The following is a 25,258-nucleotide window of genomic DNA, read 5'->3' as shown; positions in this document are numbered from 1 at the left end:
AAAGCCTTTTTTCGCCCGAAAAATAAGAGAAATAACTACTTTTAAGTCTAAAAACAATGTATTTTTCCTTACTTTTGCCGAACCTTTAGAAAAATCGGCGAAACTTTGGCTATGGATTTGTCGCCGAATCTTCGATTCGGGAAAAGTTCGGCTTGTCACTAATAAAGGCCGACCGTTCCGAAATAATTCCACTCGCCAAAGAATTGCCGATTAAACCTTCCTACCATTTAGGAGAAATTCGCAATATTCTACGCAAAAACAAAATACACACCCGCAATAGTGGATGTTTGCGTAACAGAAGCTCACACCTGAATTAAGAACGATCCAGATGCTCACTCCATTCTTGCACGAAGTTGTCGCGAATGCTTGAAACAAACAGTGCACACCGTAAAGAATACTTCAGAAAGCTCGCATTAGTGCGCCATTAATTCTCCAAAAAAGCGCGCCGGTCTCAACACTTGGCAAGGGCGTGGAAGGAGTCGAGGCGAAACTAATAAAATGACAAAGCATTTCTTCACTTGGTGACCTGATGGCTGGCGCCGGAGCGGCGGGAGGCGGCAGCGACCGTGGCGTGGTCGTAAGGGTCGCGCAACCCGCGAGCAACACGAGCGCCTGCGCCGCGACTACGTTGAAGGGGTGAGTTCGGTGAAAGGCGTGAGTTCATGAGTTGGGTGAATTCATGAGTTGGTTGAGTTCATGAGTTCTGCAGTTTGTGAGTGAGGACTTGAATGTGAGTGCGGCCATGAGGGTAAGTGAGTTTTTTTTTACTGTTTTTATTTTGAGCTAGTTATGAGTGGGAGTAAGTTCAACCACAAATGCCGACCTCTGATTGAACGAAATATTTTCTAAGACTATTCATAATGGCAAGGTATTGTGAATATTTTAAACTACGTGTGTGATTTGATTTTCGTCTTCTGGACTAACGAGCTGCCGTGGCGACCGCGAACAGACGAAATCTATACCTTTGCGGTCGTTCCGGCACATTTTACTCAATCTAATTTTAGACTTCTTGAAATTTTGATTGGTAGATTTTACCTCGGCCGTCTTGTTCACAACAGTGTGCGCGTGCGCACCGTGAAACGTGAGCCACACGTCTGCACGCTGCAGAACGCTTCTGTAGTAAAGTACTACCGAATCGCGAGTGTGGCGATATGTTCTGCTAAGAGCTAAAGAGCCAGGGCAGTAAACGTCTTTACTTCATGATGGCGGATCCCGAACCCCGCTCGCGCGCTCTGCTCCAGAAGAGTGTGCGTTGTCGTCGTCGTCTGGTCTCAGTTCCCATCATATCTTCCCCCTTAAAAAAAAGTCTGGAACGGCTGAACCTTTTTCCTATCTCGAGTCGAGCACCGTGGAAGTGGCACAGGAGTTGAGAGGGGCTGGTTCTGGTTTGTTGAGGGACTTTTAAACGTTAAGTCTGTCATGCTACCTCGGTAGGGTGCCAATCATCGGGAAGTTGAGCTTGACGGTCAGTTATGAAGGACGTCAAGTAAAAGCCGAGTTAACGGTTTTAATAAGATCTAACGGACCAAGTCTGGTTGGCCGCGACGTGATTCGAGCCTTCTGCCTTTTTCCAACTCAGCTGTCGTCCATGAAGACTGAGCAACATGGAGACTTGAATCAGGTATTGGCAGAATACCAAGAACTTTTTCAACCGGGTTTGGGTCTCATCAAAGGACCGGAAGTACATTTGCACGTGAGCCCAGGAGCAACACCAAAGTTCTGGAAGGCCAGACCTGTGGCGTACGGGCTACGACAGAAGGTTACCGACGAGATCCACCGCCTGGTGGAGAACGGTATCCTCTCTCCTGTTACCCATTCTGAATGGGCAACCCCAGTCGTGCCGGTCGTAAAGAAAAACGGCTGTATCAGGCTCTGCGGGGATTTTAAACTCACCTTGAACAAGGCTTGTCCGATGGAGCAGTACCCGTTACCACTGATTGAGGACATTTTCGCATCACTGAATGGCGGTGACCTTTTCAGTACGCTGGACCTTCGGGAAGCCTATAACCAAATTCCATTAGACGAGGAGTCCAAGGAGTTGACGGTCATCAACACGCACAAGGGCCTATATTGCTACAACCGGCTACCTTTTGGTGTTGTGTCGGCCCCTTCAATCTTCCAGAGGAGAATGGAGACCTTGTTACAAGGCATTTCTGGAGTTCAAGTGTACCTGGATGATGTCCTGGTAGCGGAAAAAAACGGGGACAGCGGTGAAAGGCTACGTCGAGTACTGCAAGTGCTCCGTGATAACGGAGCGAAACTGAATAAGGAGAAATGTTGCTTCCGGAAAGCAGAAGTTATCTACCTCGGACACAGGATTGACACAAAAGGGCTGCATCCAACCGGCAAGAACCTGGAGGCCCTCCAGCATGCCCGAGCACCAACGAACGTCAGCGAGCTTCGCTCGTTCCTGGGCCTCATAACTTATTATAACCGGTTTGTGCAAAACATGGCCATTGTTGTCCCCCTTGTACACACTGTTGCAGAAGCGAGTAAAATGGCATTAGGGAAAAGATGAAGACAAGGCGTTTCAACGAGCAAAAACGATCCTGAGTGAGTCCAACATGTTCGCTCACTATGACCCTACGAAGCCCTTGCTTCTTGAATGTGACGCTTCACCACAGGGAATTGGCGCCGTCCTTTCCCACCGTTGTGGAAGCCAAGTGAAGCCTGTCGGTTTTCGTTCTCGGACACTGACGAGTGCTGAGAAGAACTACTCCCAACTGGAACGAGAAGCCTTGGCATTGGTGTTAGCTGTCACGAAGTTTAAGAACTACTTGTTGGGTAGGGAGTTCACTCTGGTTACAGATCACAAGCCCTTGGTAGGTCTCTTTCATCATAACAAGGCCGTGCCGACGACGGCTGCGGCTAGAATTCAACGGTGGGCCATCATCCTGGGTGGATACAGCTATCGCATCAAGTACCGGCCAGGGACAAGCAACGCCAATGCCGATGCCATGAGAAGACTTCCCCTTCAAGCTGATTCGCAGGAACTACAAGAGGAGGATCTTCTTGAAATAATTGCTTCCTTGGAGGAGCTGGATAACGGCTTGGTGTCAGCGAAACAGATGGCACAGATGACCGTGGAAGACAAGACGTTGCGTAGCGTCATCAGTTATGTTCAGCGCGGATTGCCGCGGAAGGTATTTATGGAGCAAGAGGGGCTTCGACCTTTCTGGAGCAGGAAAGACGAGCTTTCGGTGCATCACAGCTTGCTGTACTAGGGAAACCGAGTCGTCGTTCCAAAAAAGGCTCGCGAAGCTGTCCTCAAGCTCCTCCACGAGACCCACCAAGGTGCGTCGGCCATGAAGACGGTTGCTCGCTCAAAGTTCTGGTGGCCCTCATTGGACTCGGCTATCGTAGACCTCACCCAGAGATGTGAGACATGTATTCAAGCGGCTTCTATGCCAGCAGCACAGAAACCTGTCAATTGGCCGGTGACCGGTGAACCCTGGTCGAGGTTGCACTTGGATTATGCCGGGCCCGTCGACGGAAAGATGATCCTGATTGTCATCGACGCATACTCGAAGTGGATTGAAGCTACAGCTACCAATCATGCAACGTCGGAATCCACAATCCGACAACTTCGGGAGCTGTTCAGCCGCTTTGGAATTCCACAGACTGTCGTCACGGATAAGGGTACATCATTTACAAGTGAAGAGTTCCCTCAGTTCCTAAAGAGGAACCACGTGGTGCACTACCGCACGGCCCCCTATCATCCACAATCGAACGGCTTCGCCGAACGAGCCGTACGTACTGTTAAGGATGCCTTGAAGAAGACAAGCGGGTCCATACTGGACGTCAAGTTGTGCCGACTGCTTCTCAATTATCGGCGCACGCCTGTGGCTTCGGGCAAGACTCCATCCCAGTTACTTTTGGGTTACCCCATCCGGTCACGTTTGGACACGTGCTTTCCGGACAAGAGGTCGGAGCTGACTGCACAGGACGGGAGTCAGCCTCCTCCGCCATTTTTTAAACCGGGCAGAAAGATATTCTTCCGAAACTTCGGTAAGGGCCCAAAGTGGCTGCCGGGAATCGTCAAGAGCGCAGAAGGCTCACGCATGGTGACGATACAAGCCGATTCGGACCTGGTGCGTCGCCATCTTGACCAAGTTCGCCAGTGGCACAAAGAAGACCCACTTGGGTTTCCGGAATGGACTGACCCAGAGGCGCCACTCACACCTACAACATCAGAGGGCAAGGTTCCCTGCGACGGAGCTCTAGCTGAACGAGGGCTGGACCCATTACCGGGCCAGAATCCCACTGACTCAATTCCCGCAAACCCAAGTTCATCTAAAAGTCCCTCAACAAACCAGAACCAGCCCCTCTCAACTCCTGTGCCACTTCCACGGCGCCCGACTCGAGATAGGAAAAAGGTTCAGCCCTTCCAGTCTTCCTTTTAAGGGGGAAGATGTGATGGGAACTGAGACCAGACGACGACGACAACGCACACTCTTCTGGAGCCGAGCGCGCGAGCGGGGTTCGGGGTCCGCCATCATGAAGTAAAGACGTTTACTGTCCTGGCTCTTCAGTTCTTAGCAGAACATATCGCCACACCGGCGATTCGGTAGTACTTTACTACCGCTTCAGATGTTTATTAAAAGATGGCGATGTCGGTCAGACACAATCATGATCGTCATTTAAAGCGTTGCGCGACTTTTACGGTTCGTTAAAACGCGTTAAATTTTATATACGTTTTGACAGAACGGAGCAACTGTACCGTTCATAATTTAGGAACCGTGCGCTCCAAACAAGACTTGCTAAAATTCCTTATTATAGTTGGACGACGAACGACACTAAATAGACTGGCTTTGCATTGTCGCTCACCTGCTTTGTTTCCCTACTGAAAAAAAAAAAAAAAAAAACTATTTGAAATCCAGACGGGTGGCAAACTGGTCGACCCGTTTGAACCAAATGGGTGGCAAACTTGTCGATTCTTTCGGATGAAACGTGAATATGGGATACGGGTACCCGTTTGAAAAGGTACCCGTTTGAGACGGCGTCTATTTGAAACAATACCCGTTTGATACGGTGCCCATTTAATACGGGTGCTTGTTTAAAAGTCTCGAGGTATACCTGAACACTTATGCGTTTTGAAGGCAAAAGCACGCACGCCGCTCTTCTTTATTCTGCGGCGTACAACGGGCTGACCTTGGACGTGGAACAGTGGAGCCGCTACCTCGCGGACACGCAGCGCCATCAGGTAAGCGATGCTAAAACTTGTCGACTTCCTTGCGGAGGAGGAAGGAACAGACGGAAACGTAGTTCCCATCAGAACGAACCGCTTGGTTTATTCAACGCGCCGTATATATTGCCGCTCGTCATACAACCGATAAGAGGCGAGCGAACGCTGTGATCAGCGATAACGCAACAGTCTGATAACACAGTCAGGATGACACCACACAAACTGACGCGCAGCGGCCAATGATAGCCTCGTCGACGCGCGCTAGCCAATGGGACCGAAGTGTAAGAGGACCCACTGGTAGCTTTCCGCGTGGTTTCACTAAGGTGCCGTTTTGCTGGTTTCAAAGCTGATGAAGTCGGCTCGCTGCATGAGACAGTTAATGCTTTCGAATTAATACAGGTGCCCGTTTGACCTGGCACGTGACCCCACATTTGAACGCGCCCTTCGGATAGTCAGGCGACTTATTCGCTAGCCCTAAATGGGTATTGTTTTAAAGGTTGGTTATCTTAAGGTAATTAAAGACGTCCCGAAACTGATAAACCAATTTATAACATGGAGGAGACCTGTAGAAAAAATGTGCTCGCTCAGGTGCTTCCAAATGGGAAGGAAACAGACACAAAATATGTTTTTTTAATTCTCCTAGAAGTTTATTAAAACTTATTCCGTAGACAAGTACAAACGTGCAAGCGACCTGTGAGTTGTGAAGAGGCACTCTAAGCTTTTATACATTTGAAAAGATGGAAAAGCAAACAATAACCGAAGTTATTCTAAACTGCAATCGTTGACTCTAGGGGAAATTATAATAATAAAATAATAAAGTATTTATTTTGTTTCATCACTGAAACGGTCGACTAAGACAAAAAGCTGCTGCGGCAGCTTGATGGAGGTCCTGGCCCCCTTTACAGGAAGCGATTCCCAAGCCATTTCAAAAACGAACAAAATAGCTACATTGAGAGAAAGGACACAATTTAAATGTGCAGACCACAGATCAAACAAAAGCCAGAGAAAAAAAATGAAATTAACAGATTCATTGTAGTACAGTGAAGTACAATTTTACAGTGATTTCAATGCCTTAGCGGTAACTAAAAAAAAAACAACCCTAAAATAATGCTCGTACCTCTGCCAGCGGCATTGCATGAATATCAACACCTTTTAAAAATAATTCATTTAATAAAGTACTTAATTGGTAATTTAGTGTGTGGTTATAGTAAATGTATGTGATGGTGAAACAAACCATTTTTCTTTAGGGCGGAGTTGATATGAGGAAGTGAAAAGGACTAGGTTACATAACTCCTCAAAAACTTTATTTTTAAACTGCGTAGTCTTCTGTACACCACAAGAAGTCGGGACCTGTAAGTATTTACAATCAGTTTAATATGGCGTCTATTATCCCGGCTGCCGCGAGAATAGATGCTGCATAAGTCTATAGATAATCTAGAAGAGGACGCGTAGAAGTACGGTCAATCGTTGCCAACATATAGGCTGCAGTGTACTTATCATAATATAGCGGACTTAAAAGATGTAATCCAAGATATATGTCGACACGGTCACAGCAGGACATCCACACGAACACAAAAACGAGAAGGAAGGGCTCGTTGAAGTTTCAACACGATGCGGAGCACAAGCTGTCACTTGCCTAACCCAGCCAAACCGCAAGAATTCGTGGCTTCTTCAAAGAATCGCTTGTAGCCGATATACGCGTAGGACTTTTCGAACACTGATAACTTTGGTGCACATCCCATACGTTGTGGAGAGACATTCTAATAAGACTGCAAAGTAAGGCGGCAGGTCGAAGGAGGTAGGACGAACGAAGTTCGAATTGCAGCGGACAACAAGTAGACAAAGAAAAAACCGGCTGCCAGCGCGCGCGCTTCCGAATCTCGGAGGCTATGCTTAATAGCGTGTAGTGTTAGCAGGCGCAACAGGTGCGCGCGGCTGGCGCCCTTCTCCCCGTCGAGTCACGTGACAGAAGTGACCAGAGAAAAGGGAGGGGGCGCTGTCAAGGCGCAGGACACCGGGACACCTCGCACTCTCTCCTCAGGTACTCCAGCACGATGTGTTTGCAGACTCGGAGAGGAGGCGAATCGCGCTCATTTCAGCACGCTCGACCGCTGGAAAGGGAGCCCGTCAGAAGCTCGGCTTGCGCCCGAGTGAAGAAAACACTCAGCGCGAGGTCGTAGATTGACTGCTGCAACGGCGGGCGTACTCTCGCAATGCTCGATGTTCTTGCTGTCATGTGTTCGCGCGCTGCCTTCACTGCGTCTTCAATTGAGGCGAAACAGAGTCTAGAAGTATATTCTTTCACGCGGTCGCGTCTTCTGCGAGAGAGATATGAGCTGAATGAGGGAATTGAGACAACAAAGAACGTCAAAGTTTTAAAGTTCTGTCAAAAATATTGGCTCGCAAACATCGCGAAGTTACGTTAAAAAAAAGAAACAAAATCTCGCTTTTTGCAGTTCCAGTATAAGTGAACATCAGCGGAATTGAACTATAAATATATTTACTTGCATTACGCGCACGATTTGAAATCGAAGAATCGGCGCTGCCGGGCTTCCGGAAACATAGGCTGCAACGGCTGAAACAAGCGTGCTCATGCCGCCGATCCGTACGTTCAGTATCAAACGGGCTCCGGAGAGCTGTTTGATTAAACCGGTACAGTTTTCCGGTCACCCGTCACTCGTTTGTGCAACATGGTCACCGGCTTGAGCAAACGTGTGACAACATTGCCGAAACGAAACGCTCATTTGCCCAGACGAGTGATCCGTTTGCCAAAAAGTGTGACCTGTTTGCCCAAATGGGGGACAGTCATGGCTCATACGGGTTACCCCTTTGAGCCATACGGGCGACCCCTTTGACAAACCGGTGACCGGTGTAGCTAAACTGTCACCGGTATAAACCCGTTTACTTTCATAGAGGCGCCAAATGGTTCTTTCAGTAGGATGGCACCGGGTAGAATCATGTGTCGTGGTTACCTCCGGTTCCGCTTAGTTTTCGTTGTTGGTGCCCGTGATTAAGGCGTGGTCGCTACTTTCTTTTGTTGTTGATCCTGGGAATCCGGACGATTGCGCCAAATCAACGGCGGCCAGTGCTTACGTTTATGGCTTCACAACATGACGCATATTTTATGTTAACAAGAAGTATTACATTTATATTAACTTGAAATTACCAAAATGAATCATTATATCTTAAACAATTCACAACCGACTCGTATCACGAATTGAGCCGTAGCGTGTTATTTCCAGATATCAAAAAGTTCTCAATGCAGGCTAGATTCCAGTTCGGTCGCGCAATAAAGGGAAAATATGGTGAAGTGTCACATGATTAAACTTCAGATGTGCAGCCTATGCGTGGACGTGATTCGAGTTGCCAAATACGCAGAGCTTGCTCACAGATGCTTCGACGGTGGAAAATCAGTTCGGCAACAAGGCGTGAAGTTGGGCTGTTGGTTCATATCGCATACTTGGAAACAGCGCGAAAAAAAAGAGACAAGAACGAGAAGTGAACGAAGACAGCGCTGACTGGCAGCCGAAGTTTATTGCAAGATAGATAAAACATAATCCACCCCCTTGAGGCACGCCTGCGCACTTAAACAACTCTGCCGATTTTCTTGATGAGAGACACTTCATCATCCGCCAAAGCCACGGACGGGGCACTAACACACGTGCCCGCTCCGTAGGTAGAAATAAAAAAACGCCTCATCAATTTCTCTAGTCACTTTGTTGTAGTGACGAGCCAGAATCTTAATCTCTGTGAAAACCGGAGAACACGAACACCTATCACAGTGAACTGCAAAGTGTCCCGACGGTGAAGATCGAAGGGAAAGTGAATGCTCCCCGGTCCTAACATGGACCTAAAGAGACCTTCTGAGGGTGCCATTCAATTTTCGGACATGTCTCTTAAGATCAGTCCGTGCATATTTGCTGGTCGTATGAACCCCGGTCAAAGAAGGGGCTATTGAGGTATGAATCTGCCCATTCAAAACTTGTAAAAGGGCTATTTCTGTGTCCTGTCTACGCTCCTCTTCGGTGAAATCTTGTCACCATAGCTGCGAGAAAAGCTTTTTTCTTCTCAGACCAGCAAGTTGCATTCTGCTGGCTTCCCGCTGGTTGTGGTCGTAGGTGTTGCAGAATTACTTCTCAAAGTGTTTAGAGGTCTTTTGAGTTTGAGGGAAAGGAGCAGGATGTCCTCCACGACGGTTGTTCTGCCGTATGTACACAGATTTTCCCATAGAATCAAGCAGGTGGATGAGAAGTTTGACGTACCTGTTTGTGTTGTCAGCTCCTTCAAAATCCTCCTCTCTTTGCGCCGCAGTTAATTGTGTTGGGTTATCTGAGCCTCGGTGTGTGGTTAGTCACCGAACCCGGTATGTTACATCCGCTACGGGTGTCGTGTATCTGATCACTTTGTCGTGTGGTAAGGTGTACATAGGTCAGAGGGGGAGGTGTGTCAATGTTAGGGCCAGGGAGCATTCGCTTTCCCTTCGATCTTTACCGACGGGACACTTTGCAGTTCACTGTGATAGGTGTTCGTGTTCTCCGGTTCTCACAGAGATTAAGATGCTGGCTCGTCACCACAACAAAGTGACTAGAGAAATTGATGAGGCGTTTTTTATTTCTACCTACGGAGCGGACACGTGTGTTAGTGCCCCGTTCGTGGCTTTGGCGGATGACAAAGTGTCTTTCATTAAGAAATTCGGCAGATTTGTTTAAGTGCTCGGGCAAGCCTCAAGGGGATGGATCATATTTTATCTATCTTGCATCTTTTATGTTTTCCTCTCTGTTTCTCGCAGGAAGAAACATCAGTTGCATTCAGCGTTGTGTTCGTTCACTTCTCGTTCTGGTCCCTTCTTTTTTTTTTCGCTGTTTCCAAGTTTGCGAAATCAGTTGACATTGTAACGTCATATCGCGTCCCTTTTGGTGGTTTGGGGGGGGGGGGGGATGGGGTGTTCATTTTGAATCTTTAATGTGCATTACAGAAACGCGTGCCTCTGTAACACCCATCAAAAAATAAAACCAACAAGAATGGGCGCTTTGCCTCTGCACTGCAACCTTTTATTTCAGGTGCTACAGAACTTCTACGTGGTCGGTCACTTATTCTTTTTGTTGCCCGAAGCTGGCCGAAATATTAATTTCATAGTTCTGAATGCACCATTTAGCAGGATTTTCTGGCTTACAATTCGTTCCAACTTCTGGATAAAATTGGCATGAGGTGAGCTAGGGTGAGGAGCATACATTCTGCATTGGGGTTAATATTTGACCTTAATGTTCCGTTAAATAACGTGGTAAAAAAAAATCTTACTGGAAAGAAATTATCCTGACCAGTAAAAAAGCTGAATTGCTTTAGTGGCGAATCCTCTTTTTCGTTATTTCTACCACTGCCGCGGACGAAGAGACAAATGTGGGACCGCCTTCCCGGCATTGAACTGCACCACCTGTTCTTTGTAAAAGTTAAAGTCTACGGCAGAACAATTCAAATAGCATCACAGCATCATCTAGCACTGCAGGGTAACTATAAGCTTCAATGTAGAGCACGACTGTGCACTGCCGAGCACGAATTACGCACTTGCCACAGCTAAACTGTGTATCCAGCTACATCGCACGTGCTTCACTGCAGACATTGGACATTCAGATAGTCAAACGAGAATAAAAAAAAGTCGCATTAAAATATATCCTAGCGATATCCGAACCAATCCTAAGTCCGTGCAACGGAGGGTCACGTCTGACTCTTATGTGGAAGCATCCCCGCCTCTTGCCGGCGAAAGGCTCCCTAAAGTTTTATCGCTCCGTATTTCCGCGGTATACCTACATGAGAGATCACACTGAACTCTGAAATCACTTTCGACCGACTTCAGATGAATGCTTCCGCATCTGAAATCAACTTGCTCAGACCAAGGACAACGAACAACGCATGCGACAGGCTCCAACCCAGATGGGACCCACACTGCCTGGGCCCTGCCATTTTACCTCTTACGTCACGTGGTTAGGTCACGTGGCGATTACTCACATTTTCATAAAATAGCGTCGGCCCCCTTTGGTGTTCGGGGGCTGTTGGGGCTACTTTTGTCTGCGGACCTGGATCCCGGTTTATTTTACTAAGCCCATTTACCTCGTGGGATAAACCATACAGTTATGATTGAAAGGAAAAATATAAGTTGCCGTAATTTGTCGAAAACTTCGCGCACATCAATATTGTTGACGGAACACTCCCAAATGTCGGACATCGAGAAATGGGCTACAATTCGATGCCTTTAAAAACACTACATGTTGCACAGAAGGAAATATCAAAAGATTTTTTTGTAATTCTCAAAAATTCTTAAGCGGGCGTTTTGCCACTCTCTTAAATTTTGTAAAATGTTTTGGACACATTTTATTATTGCTGTCGTAGCCAGGTTGCCAGCGTTTCAATCTGTGCAATAAAAATGCTATAAAAATGCGGCGTGATGTTAAATGTTTTTAGGCGGTTTTCTAGCCTTTATTTCATTTATCTAGAACGATTGATTAACCGTGTTTTTGAAGTACAAATACAAAGAACCATGCATGTACGTGACTCGGGACAAACAATAAGAGTACCTTTAGAGCACAAAGAGGGTTTAACACGTTTGCGACAATGTCCTACCGCGTTCCACGTGGGAACAACACCTACCATTGCCACCAAAACACCCCGTTTCGAATACATCCTGTCTCGGTGCCTCCGAAAGACATGGCGGATTGCGGCCGTGATTGGCATGATTAGCATACAAGCCCAAGCCGCAGAAGACGACGATGGCCAAACAGTCGCAAGCCCCCGCCGCTTCTCCCGTCGTCTACATGCCCGTCGCACCGCGGACGGCTGCCCCCTTCCACGGTGAACTCTACGAAGACGTCCAAGACTGGATTGACCAGTATGAACGCGTTGCCCGCCACAATGGCTGGACCGACGAGCAACGCCTGCACAACGTCTACTTCTCGCTTGAGGGAACCGCCAAGCACTGGTACGAGAACCATGAGTCCTCGTTGACGTCGTGGGACATCTTCAAGACCTACCTGAAGGCTACGTTCATCAACCACCACCGCCGAGAGAGAGCCGAGGACCTACTGCGAACCAGGACCCAGGGCCCCAATGAAAGCGTCACGAGCTTTGTGGAAGACGTGCTCCGCCTGTGCTTCCGCGCCGATCCTCAGGCCACCGAGGGAAAGAAGCTGCGCATTTTGATGCGGGGCGTGAAGGACGACATCTTCGGATGCCTCGTCCGCAACCCGCCGGCAACCGTCGACGCCTTCGTCAGCGAGGCGACAAACATCGAGCGCGCCCTCCAAGCGCGCGCTTCCCACTACCAGCGGCAGCCAAGAGTCACTGCAACCGCGCTTCTTAGCGGTGAAAACGTGCCTGGTACGGACATCCGCGAAATTATCCGGGATGTTGTCTGGGAGGAACTGCGAAGGTTGCTGCCAACCACCAGCCGTCCGCCAACCATTTCCATCGCCGAGGCTGTCCGAGAAGAAGTGCATCGCGCGCTCCAACCAGAGGTTCCCGTCACCAGGGTGGCACCAGAGGAACCGACGTTGAGCTACGCCGCCATGGCCCGACGACCGCCGCAAGCTTCCCGCCAAGCCACGGCGCCACCCCGAAGAGACGCCCCAACGCCGCAGTACCCCCGACGGCAGGAAGATCAGGCGCACGTTCCCCCAGAGCGACCTGCGCCGAGGAAGACAGACGTCTGGAGGACGGCCGACCGACGCCCGCTGTGTTACCACTGCGGGGAAGCTGACCATGTGTACCGCCGATGCCCATACCGACGACTCGGGCTGCGCGGATTCCACCCAAGCGACCCGCGCCCCGGTACGGTGAACGCCCTCGGGAGATCGACGAGTACCTGCGACGACCCCAGTCCCCCGAGCCTGCGTCACGCCGAGAGTTCCGGTCGCCGTCACCTCGACGTCCAGCTTCACCGATGCACCGACCCCGACGTGAAAGCCTGCCACCCCTCGCTCCTCGCCGGGGAAACTAGGCGCGGCAACCCCTGGAGGTGGAGTTGCCGAAGACGATCGACGCCAAGATCCTCCACGAACGTCAGAGGGCCCCCACTCAAACGCTACCAGAAATCGAAACGACGCCCCTGCAACGGTGTCCAATAACCTAAACGTCGTCATCGACGGCCACGACGCATCAGCGCTCGTGGACACCGGAGCAGACTACTCAGTCTTGAGTGGGAGGCTCTCCCGCCGCCTTCGAAAAGTCACCACGCCGTGGGATGGACCACAAATACGAACCGCCGGAGGGCACCTCATCACACCAGTCGGGAGATGCACTGCTCGCGTCGAGATCCACGGTGAGACGTGCCCTGTTAAGTTCGTCATTCTGCAAGACTGTTCAAGAGACGTTATCCTCGGAATGGACTTTCTCTGCGAGTATGGCGCCGTCATCGATCTCGGGGCAAACCAGCTGACGCTGCGAAAGTCTGTTTTACCGTCGGTGGAGACCAACACGACGTCAACCGCGATCCGAGTTATCGCCGACCATATGAACTTACCGCCGCGGTCGAGTGTCTTCGTCCCCGTCATAACCGACGCAGCCATGCACGGTGAAGCTCTTCTGGAAGGCAACGTCCAACCGCTCCTTGAGAAAGGAATTGGCGTTGCACGAGGCGTAACGGATCTCCAAGAAGGACGTACAACTGTTCTTGTAACGAACTTCCGAGAGGAGCCGCAGCACCTAACGAAGGGTACCACAGTGGGCCACATTGAGGAGCTTCAGGCGCCAGTCGTGGTCACCGCAATCTCCGTAGAAACCTCGTCGTCACAGCAGAACAGCACGCCGCCGCCGCTCGACATCGACCCCGAGCTCCCAGCTACGAAGCGCCGGCAAATGGTTGATCTCCTTACCGAATACAGCGACTGTTTTGCCACGACATCGAAGATTCGCCAAATACCAATGGCGAAACATCGCATTGTTACCGACGACGACGCACTTCCTGTCCACCAGTCGCCGTATCGAGTCTCCTTAAAGGAAAGGAAAGTGATTCAAGATCAAGTCCGGGAGATGCTCGACGACCACATCATTCAACCCTCAAGAAGCCCATGGGCGTCCCCAGTCGTCCTTGTAAAGAAGAAGGACGGAACCCTGCGGTTCTGCGTGGACTATCGTCGACTGAACGCTCTGACGAAGAAGGACGTCTATCCGCTCCCCCGCATCGACGATACGTTAGACCGACTGCGCCACTCCCGATATTTTTCGTCGATGGATCTGAAGAGTGGCTACTGGCAGATTGAAGTCGACGAACGCGACCGGGAGAAAACTGCCTTCGTCACTCCCGACGGACTGTACGAATTCAAAGTGATGCCGTTCGGGCTTTGTACTGCGCCAGCCACCTTCCAGCGTGTCATGGACACCGTGCTGGCAGGTCTGAAATGGCAGAGCTGCCTCGTCTACCTCGACGACGTCGTGGTATTTTCACGAGATTTCGACGAGCACCTGAAACGACTTCGAGCCGTGCTTGAAGCCATCAGGACCGCCGGCCTGTCACTCAAGCCAACAAAGTGTCGATTCGCCTATGGTGAACTTAAGTTCCTTGGCCACGTCGTGAGCAACAAAGGTGTTTTCCCTGACCCTGAGAAGACCCGCGCCGTGGCTGCATTTACGCCGCCGTCTGACAAGAAGGCCGTGAGAAGATTCCTCGGACTTTGTGCCTACTACAGACGATTTGTTCGGGACTTCGCCAAGCTGTCCGCACCGGTGACGCACCTCACGAAGGACACCGTAAAGTTCGAATGGACAGACGAACACCAGCAGTCATTCGATGAGCAAACGAAGACTCCAGACGCCCCCGATTCTTGGCCATTTCGACCAGTTCGCTGATACAGAGATCCACACGGACGCCAGTAACACCGGACTTGGCGCAGTGCTAGTTCAAAGGCAGGACGGGGCAGAGCGAGTCATCGCATACGCGAGTCGGACGCTGTCTAAGGCGGAGAGGAACTACTCTACAACTGAAAAGGAGTGCCTTGCTGTCGTCTGGGCAATAACGAAGTTTCGCCTATATCTGTATGGAAGTCCTTTTCGCGTGGTCACGGACCACCACTCGCTCTGCTGGCTCGCGAATCTGAAAGACCCCTCCGGACGCCTCGCCCGGTGGAGCCTACGACTGCAGGAGTTCGACATGACCGTTGTGTACAAGTCCAGCCGGAAGCATCATGACGCCGACTGCCTGTCAAGAGCTCCTGTCGAGGCCGGTCCTGCCTGTATCGAAGACGACGACGATGAGTGTTTCCTCGGCGCTTTGGACGTCAGCGACATGGCAGCACTCCAACGAGACGACCCTGAACTGCAAGCGCTCATCGATCACTTAGAGGGACAAGCGAGTTCGGTTCCCCGTGCTTTCTTAAGAATCCTGCATACATTTTCCATGCGGCGAGGGGTGCTGTACAAGAAGAACTTCGTCAACAACAACACAGCATGGCTGTTGGTTGTTCCTGCCAGCCTTCGAGACGAAATATTCCAAGGATGCCATGACGACCCAACGGCTGGACACCTTGGCTACAGCAGGACGCTCGCCAGGATTCGAGAAAAGTACTACTGGCCGAGGCTACCGAAGACCGTTCACCTATACATTCAATCATGCCACGAGTGTCAGCGACGCAAGAAACCGCCAACGAAGCCGTCAGGACTTCTGCATCCGATTTCTCCCCCGTCTATGCCATTCCAGCAGATCGGAATGGATTTATTTGGCCCTTTCCCATCGTCAACGTCGGGAAACCGCTGGATTATCGTCGCCACCGATTATCTCACACGGTACGCCGAGACGAAAGCCCTTCCAGCAGGCACGGCTGTTGAAGTCGCCAAGTTTTTCATCGAGTCCATTGTCCTCCGGCACGGCGCCCCTGAAGTCCTCATCACAGACCGTGGATCTTCGTTCATGGCCCAGCTGACTCAAGAGATCCTTCGTCTCAGTGGCACCGGCCATCGTCGAACCACTGCATACCACCCAGAGACCAACGGACTGACCGAGCGACTCAACAGGACAATCGCCGATATGATCTCTATGTACGTCGACGTAGAACACAAGACGTGGGACGAGGTGTTGCCCTACGTCACGTTCGCCTACAATACGGCGGTTCAGGAGACCACTGGATTCACCCCTTTCCAGCTGGTACATGGTCGGAAGGTCACGACCATGCTGGACGCAATGCTGCCCCATGAGCCATCCGTAAATGAGAGCGACGACGCCCAGGCGGTTGCTCAAAGCGCCGAAGAAGCCCGCCAGCTCGCCCGACTCATGATTCAAGACCAGCAACGCGTCGACGCGGGCGGCTACAACCTTCGTCGCAGGGACGTTCACTTCCAGCCCGGAGACACGGTGTGGGTGTGGACGCCCATCCGTCGCTGCGGCCTCAGTGAGAAACTGCTGAAACGGTACTTTGGACCATACAAGGTACTTCGTCGCCTCGGCGAGCTGAACTACGAGGTGATGCCTGACGGAACAAGAACATCATCACGCCGCCCACCACGACCTGAAGTCGTCCACGTCGTGCGCCTGAAGCCTTACTACGCTCGATAGGACTGTGTTTCAAATGACTCTTTAGTTTGCCGTTCTCTTTATGTGCTTTGTTTTGTGTTGCATCGAGGCGATGCACTTTTTAAGGGGGGGAGTAATGCCGCGCGCCAAGTAGGCACCGCGGCCGTTGCACAACGGTTATCGCGCTTACCTCCCACGCGAAGGGCCAGGGTTGATTCCTGGCCGCGGCTACTCATTTTTGTTTACACTGTAATGTGATGTTCTAGTGAATTCGAGAACCGTCTAGCTGATTCGAGGTTAGAATGTTCTCCGCGTCGAACCTTCTACATCGAACGCTCCAGAAGCCAACGCGTGTACAAAAGCGGCTCCGCCTGGCAAGCAGAATTCAGTCTCGCCCCAGCGTTCGACTCTGCTGCCACGCCGACTTCGACGCCCGCGACGCTCTATTATTATCTTTTGTACTCTTATTTTTGGCACAAGTTCGCCACGTTAAACGTTTATTTCTTCCTGTTTATTTGTTATTTTTGGTCACTACCCGTGACAATATTAAGAAGACCCGGGGTTCAAACCCATATTACGCCTAATTCTGCTTTACAGCGGCTTTATATCCTTCAGTCTTATTTACAAAACAGGCCATCAAATATCCTCATATTTCGGTGTTCTTTGCTCGATACACGGAATTTGGAGCTGGGTTAGAGAAATTATATTTAAAAATATCGAACCTGGTAACTTTTCAAACACAAACAATACGCCAGAAATATCGTGTCTCGTGATAAGATGTTATTAATGCTAAAAATACAAAAGATTGGAAAGATTATTCAAAAGATATACTTTCTATCTTACGGTTAGAAAAATTTCAATTCTTTGGTTTTATTCTTGACTTCGGGACCTTGAATTTAGTGCATTCTAAATGCATTCTCGCTCGTAATGTTCCAATTCGTTGCGGAAGAATCAAGCCAACTTTCGACCAATTGCAGGCTTTACCATCAAAGCGAACCCCTTTTGAGAGAGTCCACAAAAATCGGTTTCTCGACGTATCGCGTTGCGATTAATTACAGAGATGTGGCTAGGTGGTGAATGAATAACAAATAAACCTACCTCGTAAAAAAAAAGTATTGCTTAAACTGTAAAGAGCATTCGCAGACGATGTCATGACCATGCTCGCCTGGTTGTGTGCGCCGCCGAGAGATGGCGGGAGTGTGCGGCGCCTTGACCCATCATCTCTGTATCAAAAATAAGAAGTCATGATTCACTTTGATTTCTGGTTTTCTATTTCTGTTTACAAATAAATTATCCCGTTTACAGAATTGCATAGTTGAGAGACGCGCGCCGGCGTAGAAAAAAGTATCGTAAGGCCTGCTAAGTTCGGCACCTGCGCGCTCGACGCTTCTTACATCTGTCGGTGGCACGCACAGCTTAAAGTACAGCTGGGCGAGAAAAGACATTGCGGATGCTGCAGTAGACTCCCCGAAAATGGGTTAAGTTCAACCGTTTATATTTTCACTCCAAGCTTCCACCACGTAGTCTCAATGAAAATACCCGAAGGAACACATTTTTGCGGACCGCCCAAGCTGGCTTCGAAGAGTTGGTGCACAAAATGTACAGGGAATTCTCAAGAAAATATAACATGGTTTTTTTTGGCTATGCATTGCAGAAAGCTCGAACGTTGTGAGAATGTGACGCTAGGGGTTGCGATAGAACGCGAAAATTTGACAAGATTACCTTACCTAAATCAGATGGTAATTCAGAAAAAAAAACAAAAAAACTTCTTTGTGAGTCGACGTTAATCTAAACTTTAAATTGTCAAAACGAGAAATTTCACTGTGGGGGGCTGGAGCATCTATTTCAATTAAAAAATAACTTGCCATTTAGAAAGAAAACATCCCTTTTCTTTCCGAAAAGTGTTTTCCACTGATATAAATTCCACAATCATCCACAATGTCGAGTTTTGTATTGGCAATGTTAGGTTTAGGTGGACGTCGGTTCCTGGAGAATTTCACAGCGAAGCTGCACATGACTCGTAGGTCGCTTTTTTGTGTCCGTCGACATCAAACCATTCCGTGCGCCTTATCATCTATAAAGTTGTTTTGACACTTGTTTCAATAAGAAAACCACAAGTGTAAAAAACACATGATAGAAGATAAGACGCGCGTGAACAGTGATAAGCACGTAGCGAACCCCGCATGCGTTTGTCGGTAATGATTGCGATTGCACAAGCTACTGCGGAAACGGCAGAGTACAGAGTGTGGAACGACGTCACGGTAATGACTGCGGCTGCATAAGCTGCCGTGGCGACGGTAGCTTACGAAGTGTTTCATATACAAAAACAAAGGCACAGCGCAGTTACTTCTAACCACCTCCACAGCATGAACTGGAGTCTTCATTTTTTAATTATCTTTTAGGGGCGAAGCTCCTTAGGGTCCGACCTTGTCCGGCGTCCGTGCTCACATCGATTGCCATTACATCTGTCTTCTTAAAAAAAAAAATTTAAAAAAAATGTTTGTGCAGTCGATAGGATTCAAACCTGTGCGGGGAGTCCCCAATGGATTTCTTGTCCATCGCCTTAACCACTCAGCCATGACTGCGGGACGAGTAGGGGGCTCTGAGATGTGGTAGTAACTCAAAAGCTGGGGATGTCGTGGATGAAACGTTGCATGTAGCCGTTCAACGTCTATACAGGAGAGGGCGCTGCGGTCAAATGCGTATATAATCGCGTTAAACTTTGCCTGCATTGGCTCAACGTTTATAGACTAGAGGGCGTTGCGGTCGAATGCTCAAATGCGTATATAACCACGTTCCGTAAAATCAGTATCATCAGCACCATCAGAGCTTCGCCCCAACCAACATCATTCACCACGTGGAGATGCGGTCATTTTTTCTTTATCCAGGTAACGTCTTGCTCTCAAACTTTCGCGTTCTACCACTACAGTCACATTCTCGCGGGGTTGGAGCTTTTTGCGATGAAAGGATTATTTAATCGTGCCGAAAAACACGGTTCTCGTTCTTCGGGAACTCCTGCACAATTTTGTTAGACATTAGTTTGTTTACACTAACGGCAGGCAGAGTACACAAGGTACGTACTGTTTCATTCTGGCAGAAGCTTAACTTTTCACTTTGCTTTTCTATATAAATTGTGGAGGTTAACTTGCGATACGAAGACACGACGGAACGAACGGTTCAGTTTCTACTGACAACTGTTGAAGTAGCGGTAGGTGCTCTCATACTGTGTACTAAGTATAGCCAATGGCTTGAAAATGTTTATTTGAATTTGTTTCCAGTTGGACGATATTTTTTATGTGTTTCTTGGACATGATGTTGACTGTCCCTCCTGTTCCCCAAAAAAATACTTAAACCCAGAGGAAATATTGAATTGGATGGCTTCAATTTATGGAAGAGGTCCAGAAGATATTGTCGTCCTTGTCACATCGTAAGGGCAATCTGAATGTTACTCAATGTCTTGTCTCTTATTGAGACGTTACCTACGTCAGGTTCTTTTTTTTTTTTGCATTCTTGATTCTTATGCGTCATGATTCACCGGCGGGTCAACCAGTAAGACTGCTCTCCCGCGCCACAAAGAGATAGCTCAGGCGGTCTTGCAGTTGGTTCGGGAGTTGCTAATTGCACAGCATCAACCGGGGGTCACGCGGTGCTCCAGTGACGCCGTTTTTAGCGTCACGAAATTAGGTTATTCTAAGCAGCTCTTAAAAATTAAAAAAAAAAAACTCTAACAGAGTATGAAGGCTGTCATGAGAACTATTACTGTGAAGGGAAGTACTACTTAGGCCTAATATACGTAATAAAACGTTGAAATACCCTTAAACATATACTGCAAAAAAGCGCCAATATCGTGTTTGCTCAAACAGTCTCGCGCTGTGTATAATACAACATGTAAGCAAGTGCAATACGTGTTTTACTTTCAGAAGGGACATGGCGGATAAAGTATATAAATCTATTAAAAATAACGTAATGGGTGAGCGTTAGTTTTTACTATTTGACAGAATCCATGTTTTGTTTATTATTCATGTGTTTCGACAGGAAATTAAACTGTGTCATTTCCCTCCTCCGCCCAATACTTTCAATCGACAGGTCCTTTGGTTATGAACACTTTTTATACGTTCTGATGTTAACGTGCTCTTGCAGTATGTTGTAAACATAACAAACAAGCATCATGTACACATTTACTATTAGCCGGAGTCTGCTAAGAAAACAACGTTGTCGGCAATATTAGCAAGAAAAAACTTTTTTGAGGGCCTCGACAGACTAGTATTTTCAAGACAAATAACCTTTATCTTCCGGCCACAGCCATTCGAAGCCGCCTCCCTTGGTTCCCTGTAGGGGAGGTATATACTTGGTTTCACCCCAAGTCCGGACGCCCCCGACGCTACGAGCTGGTGGAACCAATGAAACAGCCTTGTGCTCGTCGTATTTGTGTACGTGTTCTATGATCGCTAAGCCTATATTTATCACTGACCCATAAAACAACGTCAAAATCTTGCCTTTTAACGCTGTTTGATCGGTCGCATCAGCTCGTTGTCAGTTTCGTTCGGGAGGTTGAGACAAATGAATGAGTAAAAGATATGTTCAAGTCAGGAAGTAAATATTGAGAAAGAAGAAACGTTAGAAAGGCAAAAGAAAAGAAACCATTCGACCGTTCCAGCACGTTCGGTAGGCAGTCTAGTCACCCCTGGGGTCTTAGCTCGGGTCGCTGGTGCCCTTGAATGTTCGCCCCTTGATCGCTGGTGAAGTAGTGCGTTCCGCGATGTCGGGAGGGGGTTGGTTATCTCGGGTACGGGTGCCTTGATCCCGGGACGGAGCCGGTTGCGCTGATGGTCACTGTGCTGAAGCCGGGACGAAGCCGGGTAGCGCACCGCTCAAGCGGCCGGCCGTCGCGGCTCTTTGTTCAGCTTCAAGTGCCTCTCGCACCAACACTACCGTTCTTCTTTTTCTTTACTTCTCTTTCTTCCTTTTTTTCCCCCCAAATCATGACTTTTGTAGCGCCGGCTGTGTCCAGACTTAAGGTGAAACGAAGTATGCCTAGACCACGGGTAGCACTCACTCCCTCCTGTATGAGTGCGGCTGACAGGTTCAATTTGAGCTTTAAAGACGTCGCGCTCGTCTTCCACCATATGAGTAAAATGGGGAACTCTTACTAAAAAAATATCCATATTTTTTCTTCAACAATAGAAAACCGTATATATGTCCTGTTTTTCTTTAGGAAGGAAATAATGTCCTTCCCTACGAAAAGGACAACAAGGTTTTCTCCTAATTTGCACTTCATTATTGCGACTTTGAATCGAGTGAATAGAGCTCAATCAGGCTTAATAAGAAGGCTACGCGTATGTTCGGTCTTGAGACGAAACGCTGCAGAACTTCCACCGAAAATAGTTATCACTGTTATCAGTTGGGCAAGTACACCGCGTCACTGGCGGCCTCCCGGTGTCTGTCCTACGCAGCACTAGCTAGAAAAAACGTCCAGCAAGTGGCCTTCTATAAAAAAGTCGTGGCTTTCACGGAGATAACACGTGTTTTTCGCGTACAATAGTCATTGCCGGAACCGACATCCCGCGCAGGTCAGTCATTATTAGCATAGTTCTTTTTTTAATTTAACGAGGACTTCCATGAGATGATTTTCTTGCAATAAACCACTCGAGGTGGGTCAGAAAAAAAAAAAAAAAAACATTACCTGATGCATTCCCAACCTTGTGAAACATATAGGTGAAAGGTGTTCAAGCGTTCGTTAGAAACATTCACCGCCACGTGTACACACTCATGCCATGCTATCCACGACTGCGTGCGGCAGTCGTGGATAGCCACGACTGCCGCACGCAAGCCGTAATTTAACTCATTTTTGTGTTCGATGTTTGTGATAAAGACTACATCGAACATATTACAATTACCTTGAGGCCGCGTTCTAACATTCGCAGAATTTACAAGATTTGTTTCCCAAAATTTCACTCTATAAAAAACTGCGCCTGTCCAATGACAATTATTTAGACTTCTTCCTGGACATGATTTTTAGGCGTATAAATAGATTAAAATTTGAGGTAATACAATGGCAGAGTGACGAATAGCTTGGCTGCACACCTAAAATGTGGTGCAAACTGAAGTCACTAAATTTGATTTTTTTTAGGATTGGCGATATCTAATGGTTTCTGCAGCATGAGAGAACGCGTTGCAATGGTGGAGGATCAACCACACACGTACTCTTTCATTCAACTTATTGCACACGAACTGGCTCATACATAAGTATAAAACAATCTTCTGACTACAAATATTAGATACTACGAATTCGAGTATCATTGAGCATTCAATATGAATTAATTTAATGAATCCCACGAACTATACCCGGCCCAACGTTCCGTGGCAGTGTAGTTAAAGCTACTGAGCAGAAGCGTTATATGACTTTGCGACATAATACAGTTCACTAAAATGTTTTGCTGGTTCTTATTTTGTAACTATGAACCATTCTAAACTATACAATGCAAGTCCTGCTCAGCAAGAATGGTTCAAAACTAACTTTGCCGGCGCCAAAAAAAAACAAAAAAAAAAACGACATACTTCGTTTCGACTTTGCTGTTACGATCTAAAAAGGCAAAAATAGGACAGTTCTCTCTTGTTTATCTTCTTGCTGTTATTTCCAATTCAGTTTATAGAGTGGAAGGTATTTTGTTATCTGAATCGCTTAAGTAAATTAGGACAGGATTGATTTAGTGCTTTATTTAAACGTCGGTTCGGTCACATCTAGGCAGATATATTCTGCACCACTGCGAGGTTGCTCTCCCGCTTACACTTGTACCGTAAAATGTTAAAACAACTTTTTTCACGACGACCTTTCAAGTTCACTAGGTACATTCGGGGACAAAAGTCCCCAGGACGCGCGAGCTGCGACTGAAACGCATTGCTCTGCCATCTGCCGGCGGGTCGCCTGGTTTCGAGATCACACAAAAGCGCATGCGCGTCCTACTGTGACTGCAAGCATGTGTGTTTTTCCGCTTTTCTGCGGCGCGGCGTCTAACTAGGAATCGGGCGCGTGGTACCGCCTCGGAGATAGCGCTTGCGGCTGACGAGCATCTGCTACGCATTCCGAAACTGGAGATACCGCCTGCGGCATTGCGCCGCATTTCGCCGTGTCAGCGCATCTTGCTTTATGACCAGCTGAGCGTGTCGCTCAGTTGAGCAGCCGTGACTCGTTGCTTCATATACTTGGTTTCAGCCAACGAGGTAGAGGGGCTTAGAGCGATAAACCGGGGTTCCGGTCTGCACTCGAAAGTGACCCCCATAAAGCGGCTGCCATTGTACGCAAATTTGACCACACGTCACATGACCAAACCAAATACGTGACGTCACAGGAAAGATGGCAGCGCCCATGCAGCGGCTGGCCCCAGCTGGGCCGGAGCTTGTCGGATACTTTGTTGGTTGTCGTTCGTCTCGGCGAGTTGATTTCAGACGCGGAAGCCGTCATATGAGGCCGGTCGAAAGCGAGTTCAGAGTTCAGCGTGGTGTCTGACGTAGGTATAACGTGAAAATACGGAGGAACGGTGTGCATTTCGCTGGTGACCGACCGGGATATTGCCACGGAAGAGACAATCTGACCTACGTTGCTCGGACCTCGGATTGATCCGGATACCGCTAGGATAAAATTTAAGGCGACGTTTCTGTGCTCTCGTTGACCATCGGAATCTTCGAGGTTTGCAGTGAAGCGTGTGCAATATATTTGGATACACAGTTTAGCGACGGAAATTGCGTGAGTAGTGCTTGGCGGTGTGCAATCGTGGTGCAGCTTCGATCAAATGACCGATGGCTTACTTTGGTTGTGCGGCGCACCGGAAGGCTGCCTTGAAGCTGGTAGTTCCGGTGCCGTGCTGAATGATGCTGTGCTGCTTACAAATTGTTCCGGCGTAGAAGTGCACTTTCACGGAGCACAGGTGTGCGGCGCACCGAAGAGCTGCCTTCAAGCTGGTAGTTCCTGTGCCATGCTTTAGGTGATGCTGTGCTGCTTCCGAAATTATTCCGGGGTAGACGTGCACTTTCACGGAGCACAGGCGTTGCAGTTGGTATTGATCCCGCTGGTCTGTCGCAAGTTTCGTCAACACAAACGTTTCATCCACACTCGTTACGCGAATTGCAAGCTGTCCGGACATTTCATCGAGCGTGTTACGTACCCAGCTCACGCCGCTTTGTGGCAACAGTCTGCAGTGGCTCATTACCAGAAAAGTGGTCCCACATCCATTTCAGTTCAGTTCGTCTACGGCAGTCGCCAAACCCCGAAGGAGAGGATTTATTCGGACAGAATGCCACTAAAGCAATGCAGCTTCTTCAGTGGTCAGGATAGATTCTCTTCTGTAAGTTTTGTTATACTGTCACGGATCCTTGTTCCAGTTCTATCTTCTATCAATATTCACTATTCTGGGACACTGCAGGTCATGCTCAGCTGTAAGCGTATGTTCTGGTGGAGGTGCTGGGCACCCATAGCCCTTCACTCTGTGTGAAGCCGGCGGCTCTTCAGCCGAGTTACTCGATAATGGGACACGGCTGGCGGACTATCCTGCGTCTTTCACCCCCGTCGAGCCGTAAGCAAAGTC

The 25,258-nt window shown here is 48.6% G+C and overlaps 1 pseudogene; it reads left to right on the top strand.

Annotated features, from left to right (window-relative positions):
- LOC115309935 overlaps positions 1–22,922 on the top strand; it is a 110,553-nt pseudogene extending 87,631 nt beyond the window's left edge.
- Positions 22,923–25,258: the final 2,336 nt, after the last annotated feature.

The sequence above is a fragment of the Ixodes scapularis genome, unplaced genomic scaffold (assembly GCF_016920785.2).
Source record: "Ixodes scapularis isolate PalLabHiFi unplaced genomic scaffold, ASM1692078v2 PGA_scaffold0__279_contigs__length_252992795, whole genome shotgun sequence".
Classification (NCBI taxonomy): Eukaryota; Metazoa; Arthropoda; class Arachnida; order Ixodida; family Ixodidae; genus Ixodes; species Ixodes scapularis.
This window is presented reverse-complemented; position numbering and strand designations above follow the sequence as displayed.